This window comes from Macrobrachium nipponense, chromosome 32, assembly GCF_015104395.2.
Source record: "Macrobrachium nipponense isolate FS-2020 chromosome 32, ASM1510439v2, whole genome shotgun sequence".
Classification (NCBI taxonomy): domain Eukaryota; kingdom Metazoa; phylum Arthropoda; class Malacostraca; order Decapoda; family Palaemonidae; genus Macrobrachium; species Macrobrachium nipponense.
This window is the reverse complement of record NC_061094.1, coordinates 34,308,136-34,325,161: the sequence shown is the minus strand read 5'-3', so window position 1 is coordinate 34,325,161 and position 17,026 is coordinate 34,308,136. Positions and strand designations below refer to the sequence as shown.

At 37.9% G+C, this 17,026-nt stretch overlaps 1 protein-coding gene and 1 long non-coding RNA gene across 2 annotated transcripts in view; both read left to right on the top strand.

The window, feature by feature from the left end:
- LOC135207338 (uncharacterized) overlaps positions 1-4,298 on the top strand; it is a 6,315-nt gene extending 2,017 nt beyond the window's left edge. The window contains exons 2-3 of the long non-coding RNA XR_010312958.1: positions 923-1,009; positions 1,126-4,298. This is a non-coding gene — a long non-coding RNA (uncharacterized LOC135207338). The remainder of the gene's footprint in view (positions 1-922; positions 1,010-1,125) is intronic.
- LOC135207339 (eukaryotic translation initiation factor 3 subunit J-like) overlaps positions 1-17,026 on the top strand; it is a 190,284-nt gene that overhangs the window by 122,989 nt on the left and 50,269 nt on the right. The gene's annotated exons all lie outside the window — the stretch shown is intronic.

Sequence of the window (17,026 nt, the reverse complement as noted above, 5' to 3'; positions counted from 1 at the left end):
AAATGGAATTTTTAGTTGACAATAAATTCGTCGGCTCATGGACTCGAACCACTGAACCAAGACTTCAGGACGTACAGTGACGTTGTTAATACCTACAAGGCTATATATTAACTCCGAGGTAGAGCAAATTAGATATTAAAGGACATTTGTAGATCAGTGCCTGTATATACTAACTATATATATATATATATATATATATATATATATATATATATATATATATATATATATATATGTTTATATATACATACATACATACATACATACATACATTTCTATGTATATACACACATGTACCATAGAATAAACCGTATTTTAAATAATATAACAAACTATAAAGAGTAGCAGGTGCACCATGGAAGCTGAATGGCTCTTCTTCAGTGTAATTAAATTAGATCCTACCCGACAAGGTCTTTTGTCCTATAGTAATAAGTGCTCTAAGGTGCTGAAGTAGTATATCGAGGCCTGTTGTGGATCTTAGTCCCTGACATACCAACAGAGAACGTCTCTTCTTCAGAGAATTATGACTTCTGAAGCCTTTGACCAGAGTTATGAAGGCCCTTGCTATTCCTATAAACACATCGAAATATTTCTAATATCAAAGGATAAAGGAGCTGATGACCAGTCAAAAATGAAGAATTAAACCGACACTAAAGAAGAGAAGGAGAAGGATTTTAGGTTCTTCTTTTAGAAATGTCCTTAAGATTAGAGCTAGTATCCAAAAAGAAATTTGAGAATGACTTCGAATTACGAGAAATTTCTTGAGAATCCCTCCAAATGCAAGAGGCCAAAGAAAGGTTAATCATCTCAGTCACTCGCGTCTTCATATCTGTCCATTCATTGTTCATTATTCTATTTGTGTTAAAGTCAAGGACGAATTACCTTATGTGTCTCATTCCTTCATTATTTCCTTTTTTTCCAGCTGGGACAATAATGAACCAAGCAGTGGATATTGCGTCTCTATTTCCAACGGCATGTGGAGGACTAGATCTTGCGGTGAAAATCTGAAGTAAGTATATTAAAAAACCTCTCGGGTGACACTGAACATTATAATAATTGGAGCGAGTGGGTTTCATTTTGACCGAAATCAATCGCCTCTTTTCTCGCCTTTCTCGTCACGAACAGGTACATATGTCAAAGAGGCACATACCCACTAGGTTAGCGATGATCTCTGATTCTGGCAACTGGAAGGAAACATGGATAACGACCCTTGGCTGTTTTAGGCTTACGATTGAATACTCACGGCATTTATGTGTAACATCACTGATGGCGCTTGGCTGATTCTGATGCACTAGTCCTTTCTCTACAGAAAGGATGAAGATAGATGTGGCAATAAGTAAGGTTCAATTTTAACCAGAATTAGTGAACACCAATGTATAATACTTTTTATATTGTTGTTAAAAATGCCTCTGCTGTGTTGGATTCCACACATGCCACCGCTAAGCCTTTAATTACTGAAGGCTATTTGTGGTGGCACGAGTAAGGTTACTCAGACAACGTTTGGTAAGACAAGCAACAAAAGGACAGTTTTTGAGACCAAATAGAGTTCTTCATGCCTTTGACCTATTTCCTTAGTTTGCAATCTTGATACTGTTATTATCTATTAACATTACCGCACTGTTGAGAGCTAAGATTACGCAGATGACACGTAGATTAGGAATATTAAAGAGCAACTACAGAAACAAGTGAGAATTTGAAAGCGTTTCCAAGAGGAGAAAGCTGAAATTAAAATGGAGCAAGTGGAAACTAGAAGGCTGTAAGCTGGAGATGTGAAAGTTGATCATCACGGTGGGAGAATGGAAGCAGCTGATTCATATCAGTATTTTGAGAGTTAATGAAATATAATGGATGATGGAAGACAAGAAACCAGGGGACTCGCAAAACAAAAGCAAGGAAGACTCGGAGCATATGGTGGAATGTTGGAGGGGATTGTTGAACTATGTCTTCTTTACGGAAGGGAAGTGTAGATGTTAAATGTAAATGAAAAAGACTGAAGCTGTTGAGATGAATTGTTTGTGTTGTATATGTGTCATAAGAACGACTGGAAAGATAAGTACTCTGAATTTGTATAAAGGGTCTTGTAAGTGAAAAGATGGGTCGCAGTGTTTTGAAATGGTTTGGTCGTGTGGAAAGAATGGAGGACAATAGTTTGGTGATAAGAATGAAAACACTGCAAGTGTTAGAAGGTAGGAGGAGAAGGATATCTATAAAATATTGGGCAGATGTTTTGCGGACACTAGAAAGGAAGAGCTCTAATATTCGGGAATCGTATTATTACACAAAAGACAGATGTCAATGGCACAGTGTGTATAGATTTAGTAGTGGCTAATGTTGTAAAGGTTTTTTTGCACCGCATGTCATCCACAAACGAGCAGTTAAAGTGGGAATGTAGCAATGACTATTGTTTTCCTTTCCCTCTGGAGCTACATACAGTAAGATAAAACTGCTTAGTGTGTGTTTGTGATATCTGCATAGTATAACGCGCGCTGGTAGCTTCCCATTCAAGTGTAAAAGGACTTATGGCAGATGGTATGTCTGAAAGAAGGAAAAGTTCCAAAGGAAGAGCTGAGCGAAATAGCTGTCCCTTTTTTCCTTATTTATTTATTTTTTTTTTTTATAAACGTAATGGTGATAAAGGACACGGCAAGAATTTTATGATCATAACTGCGAAGTCTACTAAGGAAGGTGTTTGGTATGATTTTGGTTAGGAAAGTAAATGACAGGTTTTATTGGGGGTTTAGAAAGGGAGGAGAGCTCGTGGATACAGTGAAAATGTTATGTGATAAGTTTGGAAGTAGATGTGAAAGCTGCATGCGGCAGACATAAACAGAGAACGAGCTTATGACAGAAGTGACACAGAGGCATCGAGGGAAGTTGTTCAGAGGGAAGTTGTTGAGAGGGAATTCTAGAAGGAGTAAAAGGATTTATGATGGAAATAAAGCATATGTTTTTTTTTTTTTAGGTTTGAATGACTATACTCTGTTTATTCCCATCTGTCCATCCGCCTGTGGTGCTTGCGCATGGTAACACTGCGTCCCGGGCTTTAAATAATATCCTATTTTGAATATTAACGGTGTAATTCGCATACAGTAAATTATTAAAATACTTTTCAGTTGCAAATGTACACCAAGATGTCTTTTTATTTACCTAAAACTTACGCATAGCGTAACTTTAAAGCCCGGGATGCAGTGTTACCATGCGCGACTACCACAGGCGGATGGACAGATGGAAAAAAAAAAAAAAACAGAGTATAGTGTTGTGTAAAAACGGGTCTGAGGCAAGGGTGGATTACTTTTTCTTGGCTATTTAATATCCATATGAATGAAGTGATGTGGAAGTCAGATAAAGGGCAGCAGATGTAGAATAAGAAGATGGGTTGTGGAAAGAGTGTGGAATGTCTGAGGTTTGGAATGTCTGACTGGGGCCAGTGATGAGGAACTACATGATTAATGAAAGAGGTTGGAAGTGTTTTCAAAACGAGGAAATTGAAAGTAAATTCCAATGAAAAAATAGGGAACCAAGCAGGGAATGTTAATATGTATAGTAAGAGAATGGACGTAGTAGATGCTTATAACTATTTCTCAGTAAGGAATTTAGATGACTGTAGGACGAAGGAAGAGGTGGTCCACAGAGTTGGGGAAGCTAGAAAGGTAGCAGAATGTGTGCAAAAGATTTGGAGGAAACTTGGAGCATCTACAGATGCAGGGATGGTTGAACTAACTCTCCTGTAAGTGAAGTGCACATGTTGAATGCGAAAGAAAGAAAGAAGATGGAATCTCTGGAGATGACAATTAGTGTATATTTAAATATGTGTGGCATAAGACAGATTGAAAGGATAAGAGAGTCGTGGGAAAGACGAAATCAAGAGATTTTAGATGGTACAGTCATGTAGAAGGAATGGAAAATGATAGTTTGATTTAAAAAGTATGCAATTTGGAACTGCTGGGAGGAAAGATAAGAAGAGGATCTAGAAAGGGACGGATAGATGGCATGAAAGGGCCCATGGAAAGGACAGCCCTCGACATCCATGAAGTGAGAGAGTGCAAATAAGTTAGGAGTGAATTGTGTAGTGCGTACAGGGATTCCAATGCACTGCTGCTGAGCCTTTTACATAAAAGTGTATGGAGCTACTAGTGTTGTGGAATTTTTTCTGCACAAGGAGTTCATCCACGATTCCTACACGATTCAACAGTATAAGTGTGAATGTGTCGGTGTCATTGCCTCTTATTCCCTTGCGAGTCACGCCTGGTAGGGGATACTGCTTAATGTTGACACACACACTCGTACACACATACACACATACGCATTATATATGTATATATATATATATATATATATATATATATATATATATATATATACATATCTAATATAATATAATATAATATAATAGGAGTCTCCTCCAGGTCAGACACAGGAGTCTATGATGAACTGGAATTTTCATTCAAAATCGAAGTTTTGACTGGTTTTGACTTCAGAGATAGCTTCATGTTTTATTGTGAACTCCATTTTCTCATCTGATTTTAGTTTTCTTTTCCTGTTAAGTGTATCACATAATATGCAAAGCTTCAGCATTAAAAATTATGAACAGTATGTGTGTTTAGTATTTATTACATAATTTGATATATCATAAGTAACTGTTTGCTACTCCACTCGAAAATATTCGTGATGTAACACTGACTGAATTACTCGATCACATGACCTTTAGAGACACCCTGATTTCTTCAGTAAAAGGCCAAATATATAGTACAGAAATTCTGTTGTTGAGGCTCATCTCTGTAAATAAACAGCAACATCTATTCACTTCCTCTATGAGGTGTTCCTTTTGAATAGGCCAAACTTTTTAAAAAATGTCTCCATGCTACAGTGTGGACTGTAATACCAAAAGGCTTTGTCAGCTATAACAAACCCCATTTATGTAATGTAATGCGAAATATTTCAAAAGTTGGCAAAACTGGAATTGTATTGGAAAAGAGAGCCAAACAGAATAAGAATGCATAATATATGCACATAATAACAATGCAGCTTTGTTCATGTTAGTGAACCTATCGTGTCATTAAGTGGAAAGGTGCAAAAAATTTTGTGCGCACTAATATGTTGGACATAGTATTGAGTATGGTTTTAATATAGAAATATATGATAAATGCATGAATATCAACTTATGTAAGTATAATCTTGAGTCTTTTTTTTCAAAAGAGCAAGCAAAATTTGCTGATATTGAGTGAAGGGAGTCGAGTACATGGTCAGTGACATGTTGAAAAACAAGATTTGTAAATTACATGCACACCCATAGTCAGTTACAAGGTTTACTCCGCTTGTTGTTTCATACTCCTGTGTGTTCGGTTCTACTGTTTGCCACCCTAGCTTATACGTATTGTGACGAAGTGCCAAGTATCTGGTTACTACACTTACCAATCATTAAATGAGTACCTCACAACAGCCAGACACCCGAACCTTCATCACAAGTAAAATACGACTGAATACTTTAAAGGCAACAGTGATCCCTTAAACAACTTACCAGTATTGCAGAAAATCAGACTAAGTTCATTAAAACAGGTGTGAGGTAATCCTATATGTAATCAAATCAATAAAGGGCATCACTCCATCAACAACGTTAAAAGTCTAAGTATTTCCCTGATTTCAAAAGTCTAAGTACTTCCCTGGTTCTAAGTCACTTCAAGAAAATTGAAGGAAAACAGCTCAATTGCCACTCTATGTTTCTACCTATACAAAAATATACTTATATACTGGTGAAAAAGAAAACACTTATAAAAATTTTAAATACAAAAATTTATTATCAAGCTCAAAATTTATAAGAAAAATTCACAATATCAGGGAAATTTACGATACTTGAAAACAAAGCAAAGTTTAATTGATTCTTGAATTAATTAAGTAAAATTACTAAAATATAATTTATCACAAGTTCAAGAAAATTGCTTAGTTAATCGAAATTCAAAAGTGACAGGTAATAAGTAAAATTTGGAAATTAATTCACAAGTGCTAAACAACAATAAAACTTGAAAAGAATTCTAAGTAAATGCAAATTAATTCACAAGTGTTACATTCAATTACATGTGCAATGATTAATTATTGAAAATAACTAAGTTAATCAAATTGTGAATGCAAATGAAAACACATCACAGATAAATGTGGAAGTGCCCAAATTGTAAATAGCACTAATCACACAGAATATAAAATAAAAACACACTTCAATAAGAAAATGGATAAATGCACAAAAAATCACTTCAATAAGAAAAATGGATAAATGCACAAAAAATCACTTCAAATGAAACAAATACAAAACAAAAATTTGCAATGTGTAAAAATTTAAATGTTTCACCAAATCACTGTAACTATCAGTTGCAACTAATAAACATACAATAGCACATTACCCTGGTACCATTTTTTTTTCTGCTGCAGCTAGTTCAAAATTTTCACCGATTCACATTTCAAAAAAGAAAAGGCACCATTACACACTTGTACAATGTTTGTTCAGATTCCACAATAAGCACTAAATAATACTAAATAACTCTAAGAAATACGAAATCTAAAATTCACGAGTGGCCATTCATTATGTATAAAATCTTTACGTTAATATGAAATCAAAAGTGACGATGGAGAGAGAGAGAGAGAGAGAGCTCTCTATGCCAGGAATTCAAAGTCTGTAATGACCAAGACACACTTGTATGGGCGAGGCATAAAGAACTTGACTGACGTCACAAACTTCCCATTTCAAAATTAAATTACTTACGAGTCAACAAAGTCTCTTTTGACAAATCGAGAGATATAAGAGTTAATTTACTAGTAATATTAGATAGTAAAAAAACATATCTAACTACTTATATGAAATGAGAGGCATCAGACGTATGTGAAACGTTTAAGGCTTGCGAAAGATGGTGCAAACCTTCTAGAAGCTTCTAATATGAAATAACTTTACAGAAAAATCGTAAAATCTTCACGTGACATCTCGACAAAGACATACATGTCTGAAACCAGTCCTGTACATAGTATGCCCAACAAAGACATACTCGTCCGAAACAGACTCGAGCAAGTAAGATTGACATGTTATGAAAACAAAAGAGAGACCTCGAGCTCCCCTAATCTTGAGGCGATGACAAGTTATGGAAACAATTTCTAGCTTGGAATGGAAAAAGTTAATCTCTCTCTCTTTTCACATTCTACATTATATTAACTTTTAAATTATGTTATGCGAAATCTGAACATACATTTTTAGACATCCTATAACTCTAAGCTAAATAAAGAATCTGAAAATGTTTCAGACACTTTTCGTACATTTCATGCAGTCAAGGAGAGGATATATGCATTATGAAATTGACAGCATATAATAATATACAGTATATAATGCAACAATCAACTGCTTTTGATAAGATGATTGTATAAGAGGAGTTAATCCTGTTCAAAGAACAGGCAGAATATCCACTGATGTTCCAGGATGTCTCCTAATGCCCTCCCATTATTATGAGGGATATATCCTATGCAGTTCCACCTCGGATGGCCTAAGATTTAAAAACTATGACTGTTCCACGGAATTTTGAACATGCTCAAAACCGCAAGGGCTCGTGGGTGTTCTATTAGGCCAAGGCTTCATCAAGGTTCTCCACATATAACCAAGGTTTCTCGGGGTATTTCTTCCTTGGCTATTGAACTGCGTAACGTCGGCATAGTTATCCCTCCCCGACTGTCCCCTGTTTTCATCCCTTTATATCTGTAATATCCATATATATCCCTTCCCCGTAGGAGTTCTTCGTTGGACGAGTGGTTTTCACGCTTGGCTACCAATCCGGTGATCCAAAGTTCGATTCTCGGCGCGGCCAACGTGGAATCAGAGGAATATATTTCTGGTGATAGAAATTCATTTCTCGATAAAATGTGGCTCAGATCTCACAATAAGCTGTAGGTCCCATTGCTAGGTGACCAATTGGTTCCTAGAAACGTCAAAATATCTAATCCTTCTGGCCAGCCTTAGGGGAGTTGTTAATCAGCTCAGTGGTCTGGTTAAACTAAGATATACTTAACCTTCCCCGTAGGGAGGTTAATACCGTCAGTGCCCCTCATTCGGTGCAATGTAGGCATTACTTAAGGTTCTTTGCAGCGTCCCTTCGGCCCCTGGCTGCAACTACTTTCATTCCTTTTACTGTAGCTCCGTTCATAGTCTCTTTTCCATCTTACTGCCCACCCTCCCCTAACAATTGTTTCATAGTGCAACTGCGAGTTTTTCCTCCTGTAACACCTTTCAAACCTTTTACTGTCAATTTCCGTTTCAGCGCTGAATGGCCTTAGTTGCCCCAGTGCTTGGCATAATGCCAAAAATCTATATAAATCAAATCAAAATCAAACATTTATATCCCTTAGACAACCACGCTTGTCCTTACTGCTCCCGCAATTGCTACGCCAACAGTGAGTGATTCAGTATGCATATCAGAAGTCTCGGATCACCTGGCTTCAGTGTTTCATGAAACAGTACCAAAACACTAAATATCCCAGACGAATAATCATAATATCCGTTCCTACAAAGACTCGGGAACAAATTTCAAGTATGACCCTGGAGCTTTTAAATGGACTAATGACTCTAATCCAATTGTAACCAGCATGTATGGGATGATCAACTGAGTTGGTGAGATGAAGGCTTTACACTATGTAGTTTGTACCAGTGTCATATGTGTAATAAATACATTTTAATATTACAGTATCTGTAAATAAAAACCCATGACCTGAGGTCATGGCATTAGGAGGGTCCTACGTGACCAATGCAGATCTAGATTACGCTATGCGCTGTCTGCAGTAGCCTGGTTTAAATCTGTACATTGTCATTATTTTGCATTACTGATAACTTTGCACAACAACTTCCATGGGAAGCGGTTGACCTGTTAACCTACGCCGGAAACTTGTAACTTCCGAGCCGGCGGACTACGTATGTTTTTATATGAATCGCTGAGATAGCTAATGTTCCGCTATCGACGTGATGCTTTAGAATGGCAGTTCCGTGCCAGCATTCAAACATATCGGTCTCCCGACCGAACTGCATCTCTTAGTATGGAGTTACAGAATAAAGTTGTTATATCTTTTCAACTTATCTGTTTGAATCCTCTCCTTTAGTTTAAGAAGAACCACTCTACTAAGATATCACATAGGAGATGAAAGGAACCAGAAATACTTACGAATGACAGTCGTAAGGAGAAACAAAAAAGTCTTTCGCAAAAGCGAAGAGACTAAGACTGGTGGCAGCTTCAGACGAAGAATAAGATTAACAAGACCCATATCAGCCGACCGAAGATCTACAAGAACCAACTTCCACCTTCGAAATCAAAACTAAACAGAGGAAACAGGATCTTCAATCAACGCAACATTTTATGAAGACGAAGATATGTCCTTCATCGAGAAGTATACAAGCATCAACATCGACGTTTGAGTGACTGTTGTCACTTATCTTCGAGAATCAACACCGGACGAGAGCAGCATCGAACATCAACAGAAAGAAGAAAACACATAAAGGAAACACAAAGGAAACATCGCGCAATCACTAGCAAGGACGCAAAGAGTAGAGCAAGAGGAAGTAATGCGAGGACGGAGGCTGTGACGTCAACAATCTTGGACTTCTTCATGCATCGTGCGCCTGAGAGAAGACCGTGACGTCATCACGACTTCCGACGCGAGACGACAGGAACTGAGACGTCATCCCATGTCAACAATCCTTCACCATATAATCTTGAGCTAAGTACCATTTTATCTATTCAGGTTCTTTCCTCAGTGAAGTGTTGTTCATCAGGAGTCGATCGTCCAGTATTCTGGGGGTGAGTTGTTCACCATCTTAATCTTCCTTCATTACAGAATCAATCTTCAACTACGAGTTCTCGCCCGCAGATTATTTTTTTTCTCTTCTCGTTGTTGCTAATCGTTTCTTGCAGGAATTCTCCGTATAATATTTTTATCAAATTATCTGTATTTTTGTATCTTTTGGGGGATTTTCCTATTATTATAACACATTTATACAGTATATTGCATATGCGTTTACGTAGTGGTCGAGTGTACTCTTATAGATATTTTGATAGGACCGCAAGGAATAGAAGTGATAAGAAAAAAGTAAAAGTGAACATGGCAACTACTCCGGCTGGCAACCCCAATGTGGTGACTCTCGTGAGCGCGAGGTCAGCAATTGTCCCTTTTCAAGGTCGGGTCAATGGGTTCCTGCCTCAAAATGTTGAGGCATGGATCTCATCTGTAGACGCTCATTTAAATGCAAAAAGCATCACAGACCCAGCAGTACAATTACAGGAGGCCAAAAGCTTCATAGACTTTGCTAAAGGAGACGCAAGTGCTTATCTAAGGGGTGTTTCTTTCCAAGAGGCGACTACATGGGACGAGTTCAAAATCAGATTACGTGCCATGTATGGGGGTGAAGAGGCTTTAGATGTAGTATTGGCATTGAGAAATATCCATAACCAAACCTCTATGACTCAGCTTAATGTTGTCGAGCGGGCGGCGCTAATTGCCGACCGGCTAAATGAATATCAAGTTAGTTTAAGTAACTCCGGGTGGGTTACGAGTGCCAAAATCGCCGTGAAAGATTTTATCCGTTTGATTTACCTTACGAGTATTACTGCAATGTTGCCTGAAGCGTTAGTGCGGTGTTTTGACAAAAAAATTGCAGCCCAACAGTACGGAATTAGATGTGTATAAACAAATAAAAAAACACATGTCTAAATGTACCGACGTAGATCCTTCGCTCATTCAAGTTTTTGCAAAAAATGAGAACAAGCCACAACAAGTAAACGTGGTACATAATAATAATCAAGTTGCAGGGATGGTTTGTTATAACTGTAAACGACCAGGTCACATGATTTCAGGCTGTCGGACGCGTTTTTGTTCAATACATAATAGTTCCACTCATTCATATAATCGTTGCTACTCGAGGAATCAACAGCAGAATCCTACAAACACGCAACCAGTTGCCAGTGCAAATAAAAAGAAGGGTCCTCAGTACTATAAAAAGAAACAAGCAAACGGAAATGCTGCACAACAGCAGAAACAAACAAATCGTGCTTCAGGTACCTCTGTTCCTGGGCCGTCTAGCCAGAACTTGCAAGGACAAGCGAATTTTCAAGGTGTGATAAACAAAGCAAATACCAAGTAGTTCGCTCCAAGGGGGGAGAGGGCGATGTTGGGTCATCAATATCAACATCTTTTGTATCAAATAATCAGTTTAATCATTTATCAGATCATTGTGAGGCAATTGATTTTCCTATGAAACACACGGCCGAATCCAAAAAATCTGTGCAGGTTCCCGTAGATTTGCAACAAATTCATGCAATTATTAGTCAAGACGAGTTGCGACCAACCTTACATGCAGTAAATTTGGACCATAAGTCATTCACTTTGTTCTTTGATTCTGGTAGTCCACGTAATATCATGGATTTAAGGACTCATCATTTACTCTTTTCAAATTTCCCTATAGAGAAGTCCGGAATAAGACTCTCAGGCATAGGAAATAATGAATTAAATGTGGTAGGAGTAACTCATGTACAGTACAAGGTCGGTAAGCGCACGTTTTCCGATACCTTTATCGTTGTACAAAACATTAATATGTATCCCGCAGTAATTATCGGATACCCGTCTATGGGCACTCAAAATATTATCTTAGCACCTGCAAAACACGGCGTGTATATCAAAGGGAAATTCTATAAGTCTTCTAATACCCTAAAATCAGTTTTAGATATAAAGAGACAGACAGAGTAGTCACTTACATTGAAGACCAATCACCTATCTCATGAACCAAGAAATAATACATGCAACCCAACAGAACTCTCGCTCGCCCGTAACATCAGCTTGCACGCAAACTCTCGAGCCGAACGTAACTTCGAACATACTAGTGCGTGTAAAGAAAACCTTGCCAGGATCTGAAACGTTAATCCTTTCCGAAACTCTGAAAACACACGGATTATCCGTCACACAAGCCATTTATACAGTCGGCTCACAACAACAATGTCACATCGAAGTCTGTAATCATTTGAATACCACTTTAGTAATCCACAAAAATCAACATATCTTGGATGCGGAAGTTTATAAACATCGCATTCTTACCGTAGCTGAGATAAATCACGCTCAATCAGTTGCGGATGAATCCCTTTTGCAATCTATAAAGAACAAAATCAATAAGGACATTCAAGAAGAAGAAATTCAGCAGAAATTTTTGAATCTTTTAACTGAATATCATGATGTTTTTTCCACTACGGATGGAACCTTAGGAAAAACGGATGTCATCGAGCATCAAATAAGGCTCAAGGACAAACAGAAAGTAATCTATGTACCTTCGTACCGACTTCCTATGAAATTTCAGAATGAGATAACAGAGGAAGTAGGTAAAATGCTAAAAGAAGGAGTCATTAGGAAATCAAACAGCCCTTATAATTTTCCGTTAATAGTAGTACCGAAAAAAGATCGAACTTGGCGGATATGCGTCGATTTTCGTCGTTTAAATGAAGAAACAATCCCTGACCGATTCCCAGTACCATGTACTGATGATATCCTATCTCTACTAGGTCAGAACAAATATTTCACCAGCTTGGACCTACTAAAAGGATTTCATCAGATTCCGTTGGAACAAGAGAGTATCCCATACACTGCCTTCAGCACAGCCAGGGGACATTATGAATTTTGCGTATGCCTTTTGGTTTACGTTGTGCTCCCATAACTTTTACTTGTATGATAAACATTGTGTTTGGAGACTTGTTAGGAGATATCCTACATGCCTACATGGATGACCTAGTAATCTTTTCCAATACATTAGAAGAACATCTACGTAAATTAGAGCTAGTGCTTACAAAGACTAAGCAGCATAATTTAAGGGTAAAGATAAGTAAGTGTTAATTTTTTAAAACAGAACTAGTCTATTTAGGTTTCACGGTTTCTAGTGAAGGTCTTAAAGTAGTCCATGATAAGGTATCGGCTATCCGTAACTTTCCGATACCTACTAACGTCAAGGGAATACAGCAATTTTTAGGGTGTAGCGGATACTATAGGAGGTTTATTAGAAACTACTCCATCATAGCCGCTCCCCTAACCGATCTTATAAAAAAGGGCGTAGATTTCATATGGTCTGAAATTCATCAACAGGCGTTCGATAAATTGAAAGATGAACTGTGTAGTTCTCCTATCTTGAAATTTCCTGACTTCGGTAAGGAATTCTTCATAGCAACAGACGCCTCAGACCTAGGAGTAGGTGGGGTAATGCTTCAACAATATGATAAACAGTTTTTCCCTATAGCTTTTTATTCACGTAAACTGAGACCTTCTGAAAGTAAATATGCAGTAATAGACAAGGAAGGGCTCGCTATTGTTAAGTCACTCGTGCATTTTAAATTTATAATATACGGTTATCCCGTCAAGGTTCTCACTGATCATAAGCCCCTAACCGACTTCTTTGAAGGCTTTATTCACAGCCCTAAGCGAACTCGGTGGCACATGATCATCCAGGACTTTGGCGCGAGGATCGGGTACTTACCTGGGAAAGCAAATATCATTGCTGACGCATTATCACGCAACCCCTCTTCATCTTGTACCGAGCCATTAGCTGAATTAATAGATATCTCAACCTCCACGCCCATTGTTAAAACTATATCTGAACAGGCAAGATCTGGCTGGAGTGCTGAACTATTACAGACAGAACAAAGAAAAGATCCGCAAATAGAAAAAATCATCATTGCGTTAAACGGAAATCCGAAGGAAAAGGAATACATAAAGTATAAGCAGCAGAATTATATCATCAAAGATAATATCCTGTGTAGATCCGTGACGAGGAAAACCCGCAACACACCACAGTTGAATAACAACCAGGTGGTGGTACCTATCTCACTCATACCCACTGTCTTAAATGGTTGCATGAAATCCACTGCATGGACACCCGGGTTATTCCTTAATGTCACAGAAAAGCAAATCCTTATTTTATTGGCATACGATGCTTACAGATATAAAAAAGCACATAGCAAATTGTCGCACTTGTCAAGAATACAAAGGGCACACGAAGACACCTGTCAGCCTAGGGGCTTACCCCGTGCCAAATCAACCCTTTGAAAGAGTACATTTAGATTTATTAACAGGATTTTACGAGTCAGACAGAGGAAATAAGCACCTCCTAGTAATCATAGATGCTTTGACTCGATATACAGAACTGATAGCGCTTAAAACAAAAACCGCAGTCGAGTGCGCTAGAAAGTTTTACGAGTGCTACATTTGTAAACATGGAATTCCACACACCATTATATCAGACTCGGGCGGGGGAGTTCAATAATCATTTCCTTAACTCCTTGTGCGAATTCCTTTGTATAAAGAAAATCAATACCATGATCTATCACCCAGAGTCTAATGGGCTAGTGGAAAGGGCAAATCGTAAGGTTTAAAACATTTTAAGGGTCACCTTAGGGGGGGCAGACCCCAACTGGGACATTGCCATACCTGCGGTACTAAGCACACTTAATCACTCGTATCATGTGTCTATTAAAATGACACCGCACGAGGCACTGTACGGTATCCCAGCTAGAACACCTTTCCATGTACTAACGCCTACAACTAATATATCAAATCCTCTAAAGGAATGGTTATGGATGCAAGCATAAGTCAATATAATATACTTCGTAAGAATCTAGAAGAAGCACAAATAATAATGAAAAAAATCATGATAAAAATAGCTAAGCCAACTAGAACATATGCCGTGGGCGATCAGGTATACATACAAGTATACGTACGTAAGGGTTTAAATTATAAACTGACACCTAAGTTTGAAGGCCCGTTTAACATTTTAGAAATATTAACGGCCAATAGATTTAGGGTTCAAAATGTATCCAAACCCACTGATGTGAGAATAGTTCCATTGGCACATATCAGAATCTAAAGAAAGGTAGATGGAGTGAGGGAAAAATGGTTGTATTTATGAAACTTGTATAATAATTTTTATATATATATATATATAATATATATATATATAGATATTATTATATATATATATAGTATATATATTATATTAATCATATTTGTATGTAAAACCTATTCTTTTACACGAGTTATTACATATATTTTACTCATTGCAGGTTTTCGAAAATGAATCTGTTATTGTTAGGAGTGATATTGTGTATTCAGACATCTTTGTTGTATGGAAAGAGCGCTAGGACGAAAGAAATAGAATTTAATCATGGCTCGATTATCGAGAGAACAGACGATGTTTTCATCGTGTCAAGTAATATAGTCATAGAAGTGGATATGCAAGCCATATTTTTGCCTGAAGATGACGTTCCTAACCTTAAAGAACTGACCTGATGAGGTTTGCTATTTCGCTTAAGGAAATGCACCAACGTAATTTTCATGCTAACTCAGAGATTTCGCTAGCTCAAACCCTAAGCGTCGCGGAAATGTTGTCTTATGACATACAAAATAAAACCGCCGAGGCAGAGGAACTTGCTCGTGACCTGCTGATGTGGTCTGTGCGGCACAATAATCTCGAACGCCGCAAAACCCGCTTGTTCTGGCTGGACTAAAAAACAAACATCTTTAGGATCTGTTGCGAATCTAGCTTAGGAATTTCAAATCGCCTTAAGATAAATAATCAAAATAAAAGAATTGACTTTTTGCAACACAAAACCGAATTAGCTTTGTCCGAACTTCGCAGTCAGTTATCTTCAATCAATCAAATAATGAGTATAGTAAACGAACATTCAAATAATATCGATCAGGTCATGGAAGTTCAACATTTGCTGGCTACTTTAGCTTACTATAGTTCGAAAATAGTTCATATCCGTGTGAAAATATCACATTTTATTGAGAAATCAAAAGATTATGTAGAAGCTATTACGTTAGCGACAAAGGGTGTGTTATCTCCACACCTCATGCCTATTAAAGATCTGACGTTAACTTTGGAAAAAACGGACGGGAGAAAGAAACTAGGTTATATTCCTTTATTAGACGCCCATAAAGTAGAGTTCTATTATAGCCTAATATCAGTCAGCGTTGAAAATTATAGGATTATGATCACCCATACCTTTTGATTCTTCCGATGCTTAGCAATCATACAAAATAGCACCGTTTCCTACTTTCATGACTAATAACTCAAGTCCAGTAATAATCCAATTTGACGGGGCATGTACTGATTTCTTCTGATAGGAAATCATTTACAGTCATTATAGACTTAGATAAACTACTCACTGTTCAGAAGCCATGAATAATAAAATTTGTACAGCAAACTCTTTTGAATTCTATCCTATATCAACGGATTCATGTGGAGTTAGGCATAGTGCTAACGGCTCTCTCTCATACAAGCGAAGGGTGGTCTGGGGAAACTTTATCCCTTTTACAGTAATAGATTCAATTACAGGATGAATAATGGTTCCTGGATCCGTTACGACAAAGCCGGATTCCACGTCGTATGTCCAGATGGGACCACCGCCCATTCCCCAATCTTTGTAGCAGCTGATGGTTGTACGGGGACATCTACAAACTACACCGTCAGAGGGGTCAACACGATAATACGTGAGAAGGCGTATTTTGCGAACTATACTTGGGCGTCTACAATTATCCCATCACTACCTCTCCCATACAACGCGCGGGTGGCTCATCGTTTGACGCAACTGGCTGAGATGAACCACGCGTCACCGACTTATGCAGGTGGAGAAAACCTTCGTTACTACATCTGCTGGCCGTGTTCAGCGTGACGGCCATATTGGTTATCGCCGTCAACATCTTTGCTTGGCGTAGGCTGAGGCGTAAACAGAAGGATCTCCAAGGAAACGTATTGTCCCGTCTAGATGACGTACCCGTTAAACTCAAGTCGTTTGAGTTTAGGGCCGCCTGAAACTGGCCACTTCATTTTGTGCCTAGGGAAATTGTCTGGAATTGTGTTGTGTGTGAAAAGCGGTCTGTATGCTGGCAAAAATGTAAGACAAGAAAGACTCACGCCTTTGCATTTGAACAGTTAAAGTATCTCCCGGGCACCTAATAAAATATTATAGCCCAATATTATATA